Below are 16,093 nucleotides of genomic sequence, written 5' to 3' on the forward strand. Positions count from 1 at the left end.
GGTAGCTTTCATAAGTGTACCCCTTCAACCACTGGCACTTGTTTTCATCAAAAGCACTGACGATCTGCTTGGATATCCTACGGTCAGTTTGCTAATCTTATCCGTACGCTTCTTGTCTGAAATTTCAGCCTTTATGGTGACTATAGACCTATATTTACACACTGTATTACAAAACTTAGTTTTACTGGCACTGTTTGATACACTACACTACAGTACTATCATTGCAACTCTGATTACTTGTAGGTACTTGCTATAGAAATGGTTCAATTTCTCCCCCCCCCCCCCCCAACAGTAGCCCAACCAGATGCGGTGCGAAGTACAGCGACTGGGGCCCTGGGCTGTGTATAGTTACCCAAACAGATGCACTTGGCCCTTGCTCGTTTTAAATCCTAGCTTTTTATTGATCCAGCTAGTCAACACTAAATTGCAAGATTTCAATTGATACGTCCAAATTCCAGAACAGAACAACCTAAAAAAGCAAGGTCTATTCCACCCAAAGAGGTTCTCCAACCTCTTTGATTCCACCTCCCTGCTCAAAGAAGGTTTTAGATTAACCCCGGGGCGCTGTAGGCCCACACCAATATCAATAATGACACGTCTGTGTAGGGGTCGCTGATACGGTTGATACGGTTGATTAGTTCTAACCGTTGGACTAAGTGAAATCGTGGAGCACGTACCCTTGGGCCAACTCTGAACTTTCTTTAAGACCTGCAAAAGTAGAACTTCTACTACACCATGTAGGCCTAGAACCACTAGGCCCTACCCAGATGTAAACCCCTAGCTAGGTCTAGAAACTAGCCCAAATTACAAATAGGCCTACAGACTATATAGGCCTCACACAGGTCTAGACCACAGAGTCTAATCGAGTGATTACTTAGGCCTATCAAAAATAAATTTACACATCAATTAAAAAATTCAGCAAGCTTTCGCGTCACATGGACAGTATCACTGCAAAATAACTAGCCCACATGTACAGGAGGGGAATGAGGCCAAGGGGGTAGGCTTAGGCTATGAAAATCTAGATGGTTCTAGATTAGAGTATAGACTGTAGGCTACGTACATTGTGTATCAAAGGCGTAGCATAGGCCTAGCACCTATTCATCGCCATAGCACTCACCAGCACTCTACCGATAGCTCCTAATCCTGCTTGAAAGTAGCGGATTTGGATAATGAATCGATAATGAATAGCGTCTAGAGTACTTTCAGAAAGTCTAGTTGACATTGACTTTTTTCTTTTTTTTTAAGCTGGCCTATAGACATAAGAGCCCTGCCTCTGGCAGCAGAAAAAAAGAAAAGAAAAGAAAAGGAGCTTGCCAATGCAAGAAAAAATACTAACACAAAAAGCTATGTGTGGGACTATGATTGATGTACTGTGTGCCCAATGAGTGGTCGCGACAGCCACAACTCTGTCAGTTATAGGAAACACATTTTCCAATTTTTCAAGAAAATTCTTATAAGAAATAAGTCTAAGGAACTAGCTCTTTTAAATACAAGACACAATGAGTAAATAATGGGATCAAAATCGACAATTTTTGTAACTTACTCTGTTTCAGAATCCCCAACGATCGCACAGCAAACCTCCACCACAGGAGAGACACAACACATTGAGCTATATGGAGAGTATCTCATGCATGCAAAATGCATTGAAAAATGGACAAATTGGCTAGGCTTGTCTTGCCAGTCGCTTTTATAAATACAAAATACAGCAAGGGAGCTTGCAATTAATTGCATCTTGCAATTAATTGCAAGCTCCTTTCTTGCAACAGCAACTTGCGATTGATTGCAAGTTGCAATAGATCTATCTATTGCAAAGTTGCAATAGATATTTGCAATTAATCGCAACTCGACTTTCTTGCAACACCCCCTAAGTCTATTTATTTTGCTCACCTTTTTTCCATCTTTGTCAAGTTAATGGCTTCATATCTGGCCCCTACTAAGCACAATGACATGATAAGCAACGTTATTTTCCAACAACATAACAGGCTCATAAATACAGTTGTAAAATTCATTCTGGATCACGGCACACTTCAGGTTTTATACATTCTTACCAACGTGTGAAATGATTTGGTAAGGTACAATATCCGTTTCAGTACTCAATTCCAAGTAGGTCCTATTCACTGGAAAAAAAACAAGTGAAAATCTTTTCGTACTATTCTGGCAAACTGTTAGAATGTCTTTCCTTTTCTGTGGGATTGTTTAATTAGGGATTAAAGAATCCATGTTTCTGTTCGTGAGATGAATGTTGCATATCAATAAAATTGGCTGCGAATAAACTTGTCTTATTAATCGATTGATGTATGTTTGTTAACAGGTGAACTTTCTTGTGTTTTTTGCACATCTCCCATGAAAACAAAAAGAAATCTGGTTAATAGGTCTGAACTATTAATCTAAAACAATGTTCATTAGATTAAAGGAGGTACTTGCATATGGCAAAATATGGGAATCGACACCCGTTCCTTTTGTTATTTCTGGAGGCAAACGAATTATACTAACTGAGCAAAATCACTGCCAATATGGAGAGGGAAAATGTGTTGCAATTCCTACGACTGAAACTCGTACAAGGCTGTTAACGAACTCGTTTGTTATCTAGATCTTTGGGTAACTCATGCGGAGCTCGACGTGAGTCGTATCGCGCTCGGCATGGTGCACTCGTTCACGCCTATATACGTCCATGGCCCTACAGACTGTGTTGCATCAAGGAGGTGGGAAGAGCACCTCCCTGGTTGCATGCAGCTGGTTGCCATCTGGTTGTGTGGCTACTATAGTAGTTCAACATCCGAAGCATGCATTACGGTCGATATTGCTCTACATGCATTGGCGTGCGAGAGAAGTACGCGAGCGCTGCTAGCACTGTTCAGCCGTCTGCTCTCGTCACGAGGCGGGCGTGCGTGTGTAGCCTATAACCTAGCTGGGGATGCAGCTGGTCTGATGCTACGAGACTACGAACAGTGGATGCGCGTGTTGAGGTGCAAAAGTGCGAATTGGTGCAAAACCGCGAATTGCCGCCTAAGCTGGTAGAAAATAGAACGGTAGAGGTCTATCACCTGTTACGTACAGTACACTCATCTGCTGGATTTACACACACGTGTGCCGCGCATGCATGCGATCGCGAGGTATAGGTATAGGTACACAATAAATGGGCAATGCACGCGACTCGAGCTCATCTTCTGTGCCGTATTCAGTAGAAATTTACAGTTTTACTTAGCATTTCGACCGAGCAATTTCTAAAGTTTCGAAAGGAGATTACCGTGTGGAAACCTTGTCAGCTGGTTCTTGTATACAGTGTATTAACTGTTTTCAGCTCAGTACGAAGAAGTGGTAAATGAAAGAAAGAAGCTTGGCGTGTAGAATGCCTATGCATTCCATCATTTGTTATGAACATTAATTGTAATACCTCAGGTAAATCGTGAAGGCGTGCTTGATATATTAAACAGCCTAGCTGATAATAGAACAAATCGTTTAATTTCGACACTTTATTTTGAAGGAGCTAATCTAGGCTTATTCAAGATTATTCTCATCGCCCTTTTTTGTACTGAGAGTCTATCCAACTGACACTTATTGGAGTTGCCCCATGCAAGATAATAATAATTTATATATAGGGTAAAACAAGTGTGAAATATAACAACAATAATACATGTGAGGGAAACAAGTATTTCAACTTGTTTATAATTCCAACGTTTCTATCGGTGTAGAGAGTAACTTATTTAGATGCACAGTGTGTGGTTTCCAAGACAACTTATTATCAATCAATAACCCTAGAAACTTTAACTCCTCAACCATTTTGATTGTATTGTTCTTAAGTATTACATCACCATCAAGACATGAGATTGAATTACTGAACAACATACATCGAGTTTTATCCAAATTGATAGATAGTGTATTTGCACATACCCAATCATGCACGCCATTAAGCTCCTTATTAGTTTGTTTCAAAAGTAACTTAGGATCTCTGTTAGAAAGAAATACATTTGAATCATCAGCAATGAATGATAACGCACTTGATGCATTTTGAAAATCTTTTATATATACAGTATTCATCGCATAATCGGGCATCTGATAATCGGGAACCTCGCTTAAATGACATACGCTTCCCAGAAACATTTCCAATGCACGTTATTTTCACTGGATAATCGGGCGGGGACCTCTGATAAACGGGACAATTTTTCTTCAAGCGATCTTTGATTTTGTTGATATTTTACACAAAATATCTACCAAAATACCACAACAATATTTCAAAGATTCCTTATCAGTTGTCGTTTACATCAAACTTACAAAGCAAGCTTCGGACTGGTGTGTTTTGACCTCCGTCCATCCAGTACACGTACATTTCAGCTCGCTGCCCGCCTTCGCTTTTCTGTACATGTGTATATATGGCGAGCCAGATCGCTACAACACATGTACAGTGCAGTGATCGCGGCAAGTAAACAATCAAGCCGTGATGATTGAATGATTGAAGGACTTTTCATTGACGTTCCCACATCAGTTCTGGGTAATCATTTCCCATGGTTGTGGATATGTATTTATACAGAACGCATGAATGTTTAAGAAAGTGCTAGCTTTTAATCCACATATTTTGTGTTCGAAGAGAGGCGACAGAAGAAGAACCCAGTTGCGATTACTCTACGTCATCATTGCGAGAATGCAGGGACAGCTAGAGGGTCGCGCCGAGGGGTAGCGTGGTTGTGTTTCATGTGCATGTACAGTACGTCAGTATGCATGTGTGTGTGTGTGTGTGTGTGTGTGTGTGCACTACATAATGTGCATGTCGTATGCCGTTAGTGTATGGTGAGTGCTCATCGCGAAATCGGGCACCCCGCTTAAAGGGGCCGTGTTTGCTACTCCCAACCTGTCCCGATTATGCGGTGAATACTGTAAAATAAACAACAATGGGCCGAGGAGAGATCCCAGTGTGGTACCCTACATCGAATTATTATAATTACAGAGTCACACTCATTAAAATGTACCGGTACATATTGCTTCCTATTCTAAAGATAACTTTTAAACCAGTCAAGGGCTTTGCCTCTTATACCATAATGGCATAACTTACAAAGCAGAATATTGTTATCGACTATATGGAAAGTCTTTGGAAAGTCTTAAAAAAAGTCAAATGGTGTATTCATAATTATCAATGGCAGTTGTTACCTTATTAATAAAATGCAAAATAGCAAGAATAGTGGAATGTTTTTCTCTAGATCCAAACTGAAATTTAGAAAGTACAGGTACCCCACAATTCTTTAAAAATTTCACCGCTCTTGTATAGATAAGTTTTTAAAGAATTTTATATATTGAGGGTATTTTTAATAAAGATAATAGCCGGGTTCACACGTACAAATTAGCGGGATGACGATCGCGATGCTCATCCCGAGTTTTTTTGCGAGCGTCCACACGTACCAAATTAGCGGGATAGCGATCGCGATCGGTATCCCGCTAATTTGGCGAGCGTCCACACGTACCGAATTATCCCGCTAATTGCCGATAGAGATAACAGCAAAGCCTGCAAACTGGGTCACACAGTGCCCTTCTCTATCACTGCCTGCGCGCACTTACCTTTGTCCATTGTCTTTTACGCGTCATTGGTGTGGTTCGCGCGCTGTTGTTATTGTTCTCCAAAGAGGTGAAGGACCTCCTCGCAGAGGCCTCGCTGTTGTGATGTGCGCATTGCATGATGGGATGTAAAAACTCGAGATTCTAATCCCGACCGTTCACACGTACCAGCGCGGGGCCAATTATCCCGCTAATTGGCGAACCAGCGCAAGATTTCTTGGGATTAGCATCGCGATGCTTATCCCGCTAATTTTCGGGTTTTTTCTGTCCACACGTGCAAAAAACTCGGGATGACAATCGCGATGCAAATCTCGAGATTTGTATCCCGCTAATTGATGTACGTGTGAACCCGGCTATTGGTCAATAATTGTTTAGTTCTAACCTATCTCCTGTCTTAAAAACTGGAACAACCTTAGCAATTTTCATTTTTCCCCGGAACAACACCACTCACCAAAGATTGATAGTTATGTTCCAAAGGAGTCAAAATTTCATCCACTACTTTCTTTAGCACAATATAACTAATACCATCATGGCCAAAGCTAGGTTTATTTTGCAAATTATTTACAATACGCTTTATTTCTTCTGAATGAGTTGGAACAATAAACAATGACTCAGTATCACGATCTTTCAAGAAAGAAGTAAAATTATAATCAGTGGAAGGTACTTCTTTAGCAAGGTGGGTCCTATGTCTGCAAAAAAGTCATTAGAGGCATCAGCAATCCTCTTGCTATTTTCAATACACTCATTATTTAACGAAATTCTAGTGGGTTGCTTCTTTTGAATATTTCTATTCAGCACATTATTAATAACATTCCAAGTGGCTTTAGTATTATTATGAGACAAATCAAACTGAGAGCAATAATAATCATTCTTCGCAATTCGCAATAAAGAAGTCAAGGTATTTCCATATTTAACATTTTTTACGAGATGCATCTGAAGGATTAGAACGGAATCTATAATAAAGTTTATTTTTCCGATTTATACACCTGAGCAGAGATTTCGTAACCCAGGGTTGCCGGGCTCGACACTTGTAATTTTTCTGCTTAATAATCATAGGGGGAATACACTCATTGAAAGTATTACATGTCCATAAATTTATCATATTATGCAACATCAATGTCATATTCCTGGAGCACATCATTCCAATCTGCCTCTGATTTCTATTTCAATCTAGAGATTTTATCGTGCGTTAAGCTACGAAAATATCTTGGTTGTGCCAGTTTGGAATGTACCTAGAGAGAGTTGTGAAAACCAATGATATGAACGCCACGTCGTTTCCAAACTATAAAAGAGACTCTAGATCTTGCCGAGCCGCCCTCTGTGTTCCCCCATCCGAATTGTACCCAATCGTATCACGCTCTGACGATCACGCTCTGTGTTTTTATTTTTTTATACCAGCTTAGGCGGCAATTCGCGGTTTTGCACCAATTCGCACTTTTGCACCTCAACATGCGCGCGAATACACCGCCTATGATCCAGTTGTTTGTCGTTGTTTTCTTCTTCTTTTTTTTTTTTTGAATGGGTGGCAGTCTTCTTACACGGAAAAAACAAACAAACAAACCTGCCACCGATCGTGGCGCCTAGCGGACGCGGTAGATGCGTCCACTGTTCGTAGTGTCGCCGCATCAGATGTATCGCTTGTCAAAGACAATTATCTCGCTGCATCATACGTTTAGCTTAACAGCAAATTACAAAGACAATAACTGCATTCTCCGCCTAGATTATAAAAATAGGCTATGCAATAATCCATCATGCTGAAATCAATATCACCACATTTCTTTTTGTTTGTTTTTTGTTCCTACATCTTTTTCTTGGGAGAATTTCGGGGGGGGGGGGGAATATTTGTACAGGCCATCCCCCCTCCTTCAAAAGTGGGGGGATATATCCCCCCCCCCATCCCCCCCCCCCCCCCGGGATTTACGCCCATGGTGGCGAGGAGGTAGCACGTAGAAGATTTTCAGCGGGCGAACAAGAATGTTTGCAATTTTCATTCATGCCTTGTCATACCGTACGGGGGAACTTCTGCGGCTTGACTTGCGGGGAAACAAATTTACTCCAAGGAGCTCTCCGCAGTTGCTCCGCACCTGACAGTATGTAGCGCATAGTTGCCCGGAGGTGCTCACGCAAGTCCGATTTAACCGCAGCCAAGTTTTGAGCATGACCATAACTTTTTCCGGGTGAGTCGCGGGAATGCCCGTAGAGGTCCACGCAGAACGCCAGTAGGAGACCCTTAGCGGCAGTACTTCCCAGGCAATTCCCACGCAGGTACTTCACAGTCCCGTATGCAGCCAAGATAATGAATTTCTGTGAGATTTCAGCTATTCCATTAGAGGAATTCCTTCACTAAGTTGTCAGCCCCCATGCGACTGGTACAAAGGTCACACAGTATACTCGCAAGTATAACGCGTCCAGCAAGTAAGACACATGCGCTGACTCGCACAAATCCTTTTCCGCCCTCAGGAATGTCCGGTATGCTAGAAAATCCCTACACGTAACAAGCCCGAGTAGCTTGCCCGGAAAAGTGTGACAGGGCCTAAACTCGGTTGCGGGTAAAAAAAATATGCGTGCGCACCTCCGGGCGACTACTTTTAAGATACATGCTAGGTACTGTCATGTGCGGATATCTACGGGGACCTCCGGGTAGTCAAAATTGTTCTTTGCAAGTCGCACGCAAGGCTGGTGTGACACGGCCTTCAAGGCCGTGTCACACCATTGCGGGCAAGCTACGCGGGATTGTGGCGAGGAGGTAGTTTCGAGCACGTAGAAGATTTTCAGCGGGCGAACAAGAATGTTTGCAATTTTCATTCATGCCTTGTCATACCGTACGCGGGAACTTCTGCGGCTTGACTTGCAGGGAAACAAATTTACTCCAAGGAGCTCTCCGCAGTTGGTCCGCACCTGACAGTATCTAGCGCGTAGTTGCCCGGAGGTGCTCACGCAAGTTCGATTTAACCGCAGCCAAGTTTTGAGCATGACCATAACTTTTTCCGGGTGAGTCGCGGGAATGCCCGTAGAGGTCCACGCAGAACGCCAGTAGGAGACCCTTAGCGGAAGTACTTCCCAGGCAATTCCCACGCAGGTACTTCGCAGTCCCGTATGCAGCCAAGATAATGAATTTCTGTGAGATTTCAGCCATTTCATTAGAGGAATTCCTTCACTGAGTTGTCAGCCCCCACGCGACTGGTACAAAGGTCACACAGTATACTCGCAAGTATAACGCGTCCAGCAAGTAAGACACATGCGCTGACTCGCACAAATCCTTTTCCGCCCTCAGGAATGTCCGGTATGCTAGAAAATCCCTACACGTAACAAGCCCGAGTAGCTTGCCCGGAAAGGTGTGACAGGGCCTAAACACGGTTGCGGGTAAAAAGAATATGCGTGCGCACCTCCGGACGACTACTTTTGAGATACATGCTAGGTACTGTCATGTGCGGATCATCTACGGGGACCTCCGGGTACTAGTAGTCAAAATTGTTCTTTGCAAGTCGCACGCAAGGCTGGTGTGACATGGCCTTTAGCTCGTAAGTGTCGCGAGGGACCCGCGTTCCGTATTCGCTGGCGTCCAAAGGTTCTCCCTAGCGAGGGGCGGACACAGTCACTCGGCTGGGAATACGTCTGCCTGTGAGTAAACTCGACCTCGGCGCCATCTACAAAATTATTTAAATGCAACATATACCGATGCGGTGTGTTCTAATCACACACACAAAAACATTATCAGCTTAAAATCCTGACATCACAGTGAAAATTTGAGAACTGCACATTATTATCCAATTAACATACAAAATTCACATCATGAAATGTTTCAAACATTGGAAATATAACAGTGCATACAGCTTATCAAACATCACTGCATCATTTTCAAAAACTGTACACCATTATAATATACTTTATCACTTATTCACGGGGTTCTCCGGGGCTATTATGTGGTGCCCTGAAACACATTCACATCCTTATACACGACAAAGCAGAAATCAAATCGCAATTTAACTTACCAATGACCGGTGTAATATGACCAAATGCCTCTTCTTCTTGTCTACTGGAGGGCTGCAAAGGCTGTTGGAATACGCCTTCTGGCAGCAAACAAAATCTGAACTCTAATTAGCCAGTATACAGGCTGACGGTAAGGTGGACGGCTCCTGGCCGCAAACGAAATTTGGCTCAGAAATAAAATTCTCTTGCCAACTGGCGCCTGGGTGTGGCAGGTTGGTTTCCTGCCATCACGGAGCTAACTCAATGTTCTCTCGGTGAAATCAAAATGGTGTCTGCCACGAAAAGATGCAACTCTACTGTTAAATTGCTACTCAACTACGACACTCCTTTTCGAGGCATTTGGAGTATTTGATACAACTAAAAGGACTTGAACGAAACATCTATACAGCACTCTCCTGGAACTGGAGCTATTTCCCTATTTCCTGTCTTTTCTTTCTACATTAATTGACATGCAAAATTAAATGAACTCGTCTCGGTCATCGATGGCGCGACTTGTAAAACATTTACACCTGTCTTAGCACTTTCTCCCTCCCTCTCTCTCGCTCACTCACTCGCACTCTTTGTCTCGTTATCCCTACACGTAAACATGTTTGTCTAGTTGAATGACCGATAGGTGATATACATGAAACAACCTGGAAATGCATTTTCAATGTGACAACCACCTTTCGTCCCCGGCTTTGGTCTCCCGTCAATACATAAATTCTCCCATCTTGCGTCCATGTCCAGACCACCGACGGATGCGATAGAGAAGCTGAGCGCCAGGTGCTGTCAGGTCTTCGTTGACAAAAATCGTGGACCCCTTCAGTTTTGATCGCGCCTGGTAGATTTGTTGGTTGATGTTGCGCGTCGCAAATTTGACCAGGATGACCTTCTCAGATTTTCGTCTCGATGTTGATGTCGCGTTGGCGTCTTGCTCGATCTGCCTGGGTGTTATCCTATGGCTTCTATCGATGTCTTGCGCTTTCAGTTCGATGCTGAAATGGTTTTTTGACAAAGTCGGTGTTAACTTTGTTGGTGTTCTCCTTCACACCACTAATCGTAGTGAGTTTCTACGACTGTATTCTTCGTGGTCGTGTAGAGTGTCGTTCACTTTGTTACGATCATTCTTGAGTTTCTCGATCTGTGCTTTCAGCAACTCTGTCGTCTACTGGCGCGTCTGCATATCCGTCTTCACAGCCTCGTAGACATCTTGGCTTATTTGTTCCACCAAAGTTTTCTTCACAGCAGCCCTCAGCTCTTTGATTACGTCTGGGTTGTTGTTGTTGTTGTTGTTGTTGTTGTTTTAGGTTTAATGGCAATCAGTCATAATTTTGACTATTTTTGCCAGACTATATAATATATATGTTTCCCTATAGATTAATTATCAATATTTCTTAACAAATTCAAATTCTTTCATAATATATTTGTTTTATTTCCAACCATATTTTTATTTTAATTATAAAAATTTTATTGTTATCTTCGCTCAGTCAAAACGGCCACGTTGCCACCCTCGGTTCTGTCTTACCAACCCGGCGAAGTGCGTTTCGCAGGCTTCTCAGGCGTGCGCCCTAGGTAACTCGAGAAAGATGGTGGCGACCGTCATGCCTGAGCGTGTGGAGAACAATATTCCGATATAATCCAAATCCAAATATATTCATTTTATTTATCTTTTTTTTTAAATATATATGTAGCGAACATTTGTGGGCAGAATCAAGGGTGCAAATGATGAAGATAGGTGCACTGGTGGTAGGCCTATACCTTCAACATATTCTAATGTATATAATAAAACATCTACACTAATCTTCCAAATACTGATACAGTAATACTTAACATACTGCGGCATATAATATAATATGCATGTGTGTATATGCCTATATACACACACATACCTACTCATGTATACATCTGAGATCATACAAATACACGTTCACATAATATCAATAATTCACTGTTTTACAAATTTTACAAAATAAATTTTCTACTTTACACTTCATTATGAACATACTACATTATAATCTTTAAGGTTCGTCAAACTTATCCTTGACTCAAACGATTTGTCCTGTACACAAATGTGATTATGGAATTTTGAATATTTCGATTTTGAGACGCTAACTAAGTTTAATGATATCAGAGTCACGATTTGTGTTGGTTTCTGCCATTAACATGGCTCTTTCTATTGTATATTTCGGGCATTCTATTAGAAAATGTTTAACTGTTTCAGGAGTGGGGCAATAGGGGCAGTTTCCTGTGGGGTGTTTTGCTATTTTTGCTAAATCATAGTTAAGGCCGAGACAGCCCATTCTCAACCTGTGTATAATCATTTCATGTTGTCTGGAAAGATGACATGTGAATGGCTGAAAATTTACAGATGATTGGATGGTTTTTAGAAAGGAGGTTGAGTTATTCCACTTACTTTGCCATTCTGTTTTATACTTAGTTACAAGGACTGACTTTATCTCTGAAAAACTAAGGTCATTGTAGATTTCGATAGGTTTCGTCAAGGCTTCTTTAGCTCGGGAATCAGCGGCTTCATTGCCGTGAATTCCACAGTGTGACGGAATCCATTCGAGTGAGATGTCCGTGCCTTTATATTCTAGACGAGTGACAATTGTCCTGATTTCAGTGATGAAGTTGTCGTCTTACGGTTGTGATTTGATGGCTTTAAGTGAGCTCAGCGAATCGCTGAATATGACAGCTCCTGTGTGGAGGTCTAATTGCTCAAGCCAGTTTAGGGCGAGGATGATTGCAGATAGTTCTGCTCGATATGATGATGTGTGATCACGTAATCTTTTGCATTGGGAATAACGAAGTGATGGCACGTAAAAGGCGGCAGCTGAATTGCCTTCATTTGGCAATTTGGATCCATCAGTAAATATGTGAAGTTGATGTTTCCATTTGGAATTGATCAGTTCTAGGCTCCATTGTTTTTGAATTAAGGGGTTGTCGTCTTTATTGAGCCACTCAGTTAGCTCTAAGGAGATTTTGATTTCGCTTAAGTGCCAGAAGGGGATTTCTGGGGGAGTGAGAGGTTCGAGTTTTGTTGTGATATTTGCGCTTTGAATTCTAAGTCCGAAAGGTTTACGTGATTTTTTCTCTTTCATATACTCGTATTGCCAGCAGTTTTTTTGTGCTTTGTGATACCGGATGGTTTGCGATTCTCGTCAAAGACGCATGGTATTTTGTAGTCAGCATCTTTCTTCTGATGCATAAGGGGAGTTCTCCCATTTCTACTTGAAGGGATTCTAGAGACGTGGCGGGAGCTGCACCAGCACATACTCGAAGAGCCTGATATTGGATGGAATCCAGTGGGTTTTTTGAGCTTTCTGAGGCGGACTCATAAGCTTCACATCCATAGTCGAGAAGAGACCTGATCAGTGCTCTGTACACCATAAGAAGGGTTTTAGAAAAGTTACCCCATGTAGTACCCGCCAGACTCTTTAAAATATTTATTTTGGGTTTACAACGATCAACAACATCATTAATGTGTGTATTCCATGTTAATTTTTGATCAAAAGTGAGACCTAAAAATTTCTGACTTTGTTGATATTTCACTACATTATCATTTATTTTTATCTCCGGTTTTTCAAGTTTAATAGAGTTTGTGAAAATTACTGGGGTTGTCTTTCTGTCGGATAATCTGAAGCCCCATTCGTTGAACCAGGAGTTCAATTTTCCAAGATATTCATTGATTTTTTTGCCAATGAACTTTACATTTTTCCCTGATTTCCAGAGTACGCAGTCATCAGCGTACACTGACATATTTACAGCGGGATCAGTGGGTATATCATACATCATGAGGTTGAAAAGAAGGGGACTGAGTATACTTCCTTGTGGAAGACCATTACTGATGGTTTGGGGACTAGAATTTGCGTTTTGGATCCGCACTTGAATTGATCGGTTCGTCAGGAAGTTATGTAAAAAGCGAACCACGTTCCCTTTTAATCCTATACGTCTTAGTTTGAATATAAGTCCATCAATCCAAAGAGAATCAAATGCTTTTTCGATGTCGAGGAATACAGCTAATGTATGCTTCTTATTTCCTAGACTTTTTTGAATGCTATTTTCCAAGTTGACTATGTTGTCTGTAGTACTACGTCCCTTCCTGAAGCCACTTTGGAGCGCTGGAATTAGATTGTGTTTGTCTGAGTACCACTGGAGACGAGATTTTATCATACGTTCCATGATTTTAATAAAGCAGGAAGTTAAGGCGATTGGATGATACGAGGAGACATTTTGGGGGTCTTTGTTTTGTTTTGCTATCGGGGTGAGTATAGAGTGCTTGCAGGCTTTGGGGACGTGGCCAGTATTCCAGATTTGGTTTATGAGTGAAAGCATGGTTGTTCGTGATGAAGGGGGCAATTTGCTGTAGACAAGATAGTTGATTTGATCCTGTCCTGGGGCGGATGTTTTTCCACAATCCAGAGATTTCGACATTTCGTTCATGGAGAAATCTTCATTAAGTACTGAAGGATATTTTTCTAGTTCGTCATGTCGGTTTCTATCTAGAACGGTATCGTAGAGGGCGGTATTTGGTTTCTTTTTTCCGATATTTGCAAAAAATTGCGCGAAAACTTCAGCCTTCTCTTTATCTGTTATTACTTCAGTGTTATTTACAAATAACGCAGGTATATTCCTAGTAAATTTAAAAGAAACATTATTCATTGTTTTTATGGTTTTCCATATTTCACTGGTAGGGGTAAAGCGGTTCAGTTTGGCGCAGTAGTTTTCCCAGTACTGACGTTTGGCTTGTCTAATAACTTTTTGAGCTTGTGCCTTCTTTATTTTATAATCATTTAGGTATTGCTGTGACATATATTTTGCTGCTCTGTTTTTTGCTTTATTTCTTTCTCTCACTTTTTCAGAGCATTGCTTGTTCCACCAGGGAACAGCTGGACGGTCTTTTTTTTTTTCTTTTGAGGAACTGATTTTGAGATAATTTTTGTCAAATTTGTAATAAAATTCTCATAAAAAGTTTTCGTGTCCTCGTGCTGAATGTCAGCGGACAACAAGGTTTCAGATAATTCTGCAAAAGTATTCCAATCTGCGTTTTTAAAGTGATAACGACTTAATCGATCTTCTTGATTTACTTCAACACTGCAAGAGAAATTCTTAATTGTTATAGCCAATGGAAAATGGTCGCTACTGAAGCGATCGGTAAGGACAGACCAGTTGCTTTTATTTGCTATGTTTGGGCTTGCCATTGTAAGATCGAGGCAGGACAGTTTGCCGGAGTATGGATCTAGCCTCGTGCCTGTGCCGTCATTCATGACGTCTGGGGAACAAAGCGCCTCCTTTTATCCCAGCCACAATTGCTGCGTCAAGTCTATCAGACTGTTCAATGGGCAACGTCTCGGTCGGCTGACCAGTGGGACCTTCATTCACCCCTGACGACTGGTCAAGCCCCCGGGTGCTCCGCGAACGTGTTTTCGGATTACAAACACATTCATACCCACACACAAACACACACACCCAACTCACAGGTACACCCACACATGACATGCATGTACATTGTACCTTTTGTTAGTAAAGGCCCTGTCAGCCACTTTATAGTGTAACCAGTATTGTTGCAATCTGCTACAGCTGTACTGATTGTTGATTTCTTATTGTGATTGTGCCTTCCTTTTTGTTGAATCTCGTTGGTGAATGTATCGAACTGGAGGCGGTATACACTGTACTTGTATTCCTACTTAAAAAAAAAAAATAATGGAGGTTTGTTCCACCCATATGTCATATGATTATACCTCACTCATAGTCCAGTCAATCTAGCGCTTTTTAGGGGGTAACCCATCACTAATTGCAACAGTAGGAATTTCACTGCAGTGGTAGTCGTTGACACCTCCTGAACACCATAACTAAAAGTCCCAAAAAATCCAGTGGGGTAAAATAGTAAAATTTACATAATATGCAAATTAGCACCTGTATATGAGAGAAAATTGACAGATCTCAGCTTCCCATTATCCAATCTTAAAGGGAACGTAAACCCAAAGAGCAATGTGGATTGAGTGAAAGCAGCAACATCAGTAGAACACATCAGTGAAAGTTTGAGGAAAATTGGACAATCGATGCGAGAGTTATGAATTTTTAAAGTTTTGGTGTTGGAACCGCTGGATGAGGAGACTACTAGAGGTTATGACGTATGAGTGGACAACAATTTAAAGAAAATATAAAGAGAATTCCACACAAAAAAAAATCCTTTTTGATGAAAATTACAAATTTCATCAATTTGATACTGACATATGTTATGAGTAGCAATTATTCCCCCTGCTTTCTGAAAGCGGCTAGTCAAGCGCTTTTTCATAATGCTAGAAAAGTGAATTTTTTATAGAATTTTCTTTATATTTTCTTTATATTGTTGTCCTCTCATACGTCATAACCTCTTGTAGTCTCCTCATCCAGCGGTTTCAAAACCAAAATTTTAAAAATTCATAACTTTTTCATCGATTGTCCGATTTTCCTCAAACTTTCACTGATGTGTTCTATCAATGTTGCTGCTTTCACCCGATCCACATTGCTCTTTGGGTTTGCGTTCCCTTTAAAGATTTAGATATATAAACCTATATTTTGTAGGTCAATGAACACG

This window comes from Diadema setosum, chromosome 11 (genome assembly GCF_964275005.1).
Source record: "Diadema setosum chromosome 11, eeDiaSeto1, whole genome shotgun sequence".
Taxonomy (NCBI): Eukaryota; Metazoa; Echinodermata; class Echinoidea; order Diadematoida; family Diadematidae; genus Diadema; species Diadema setosum.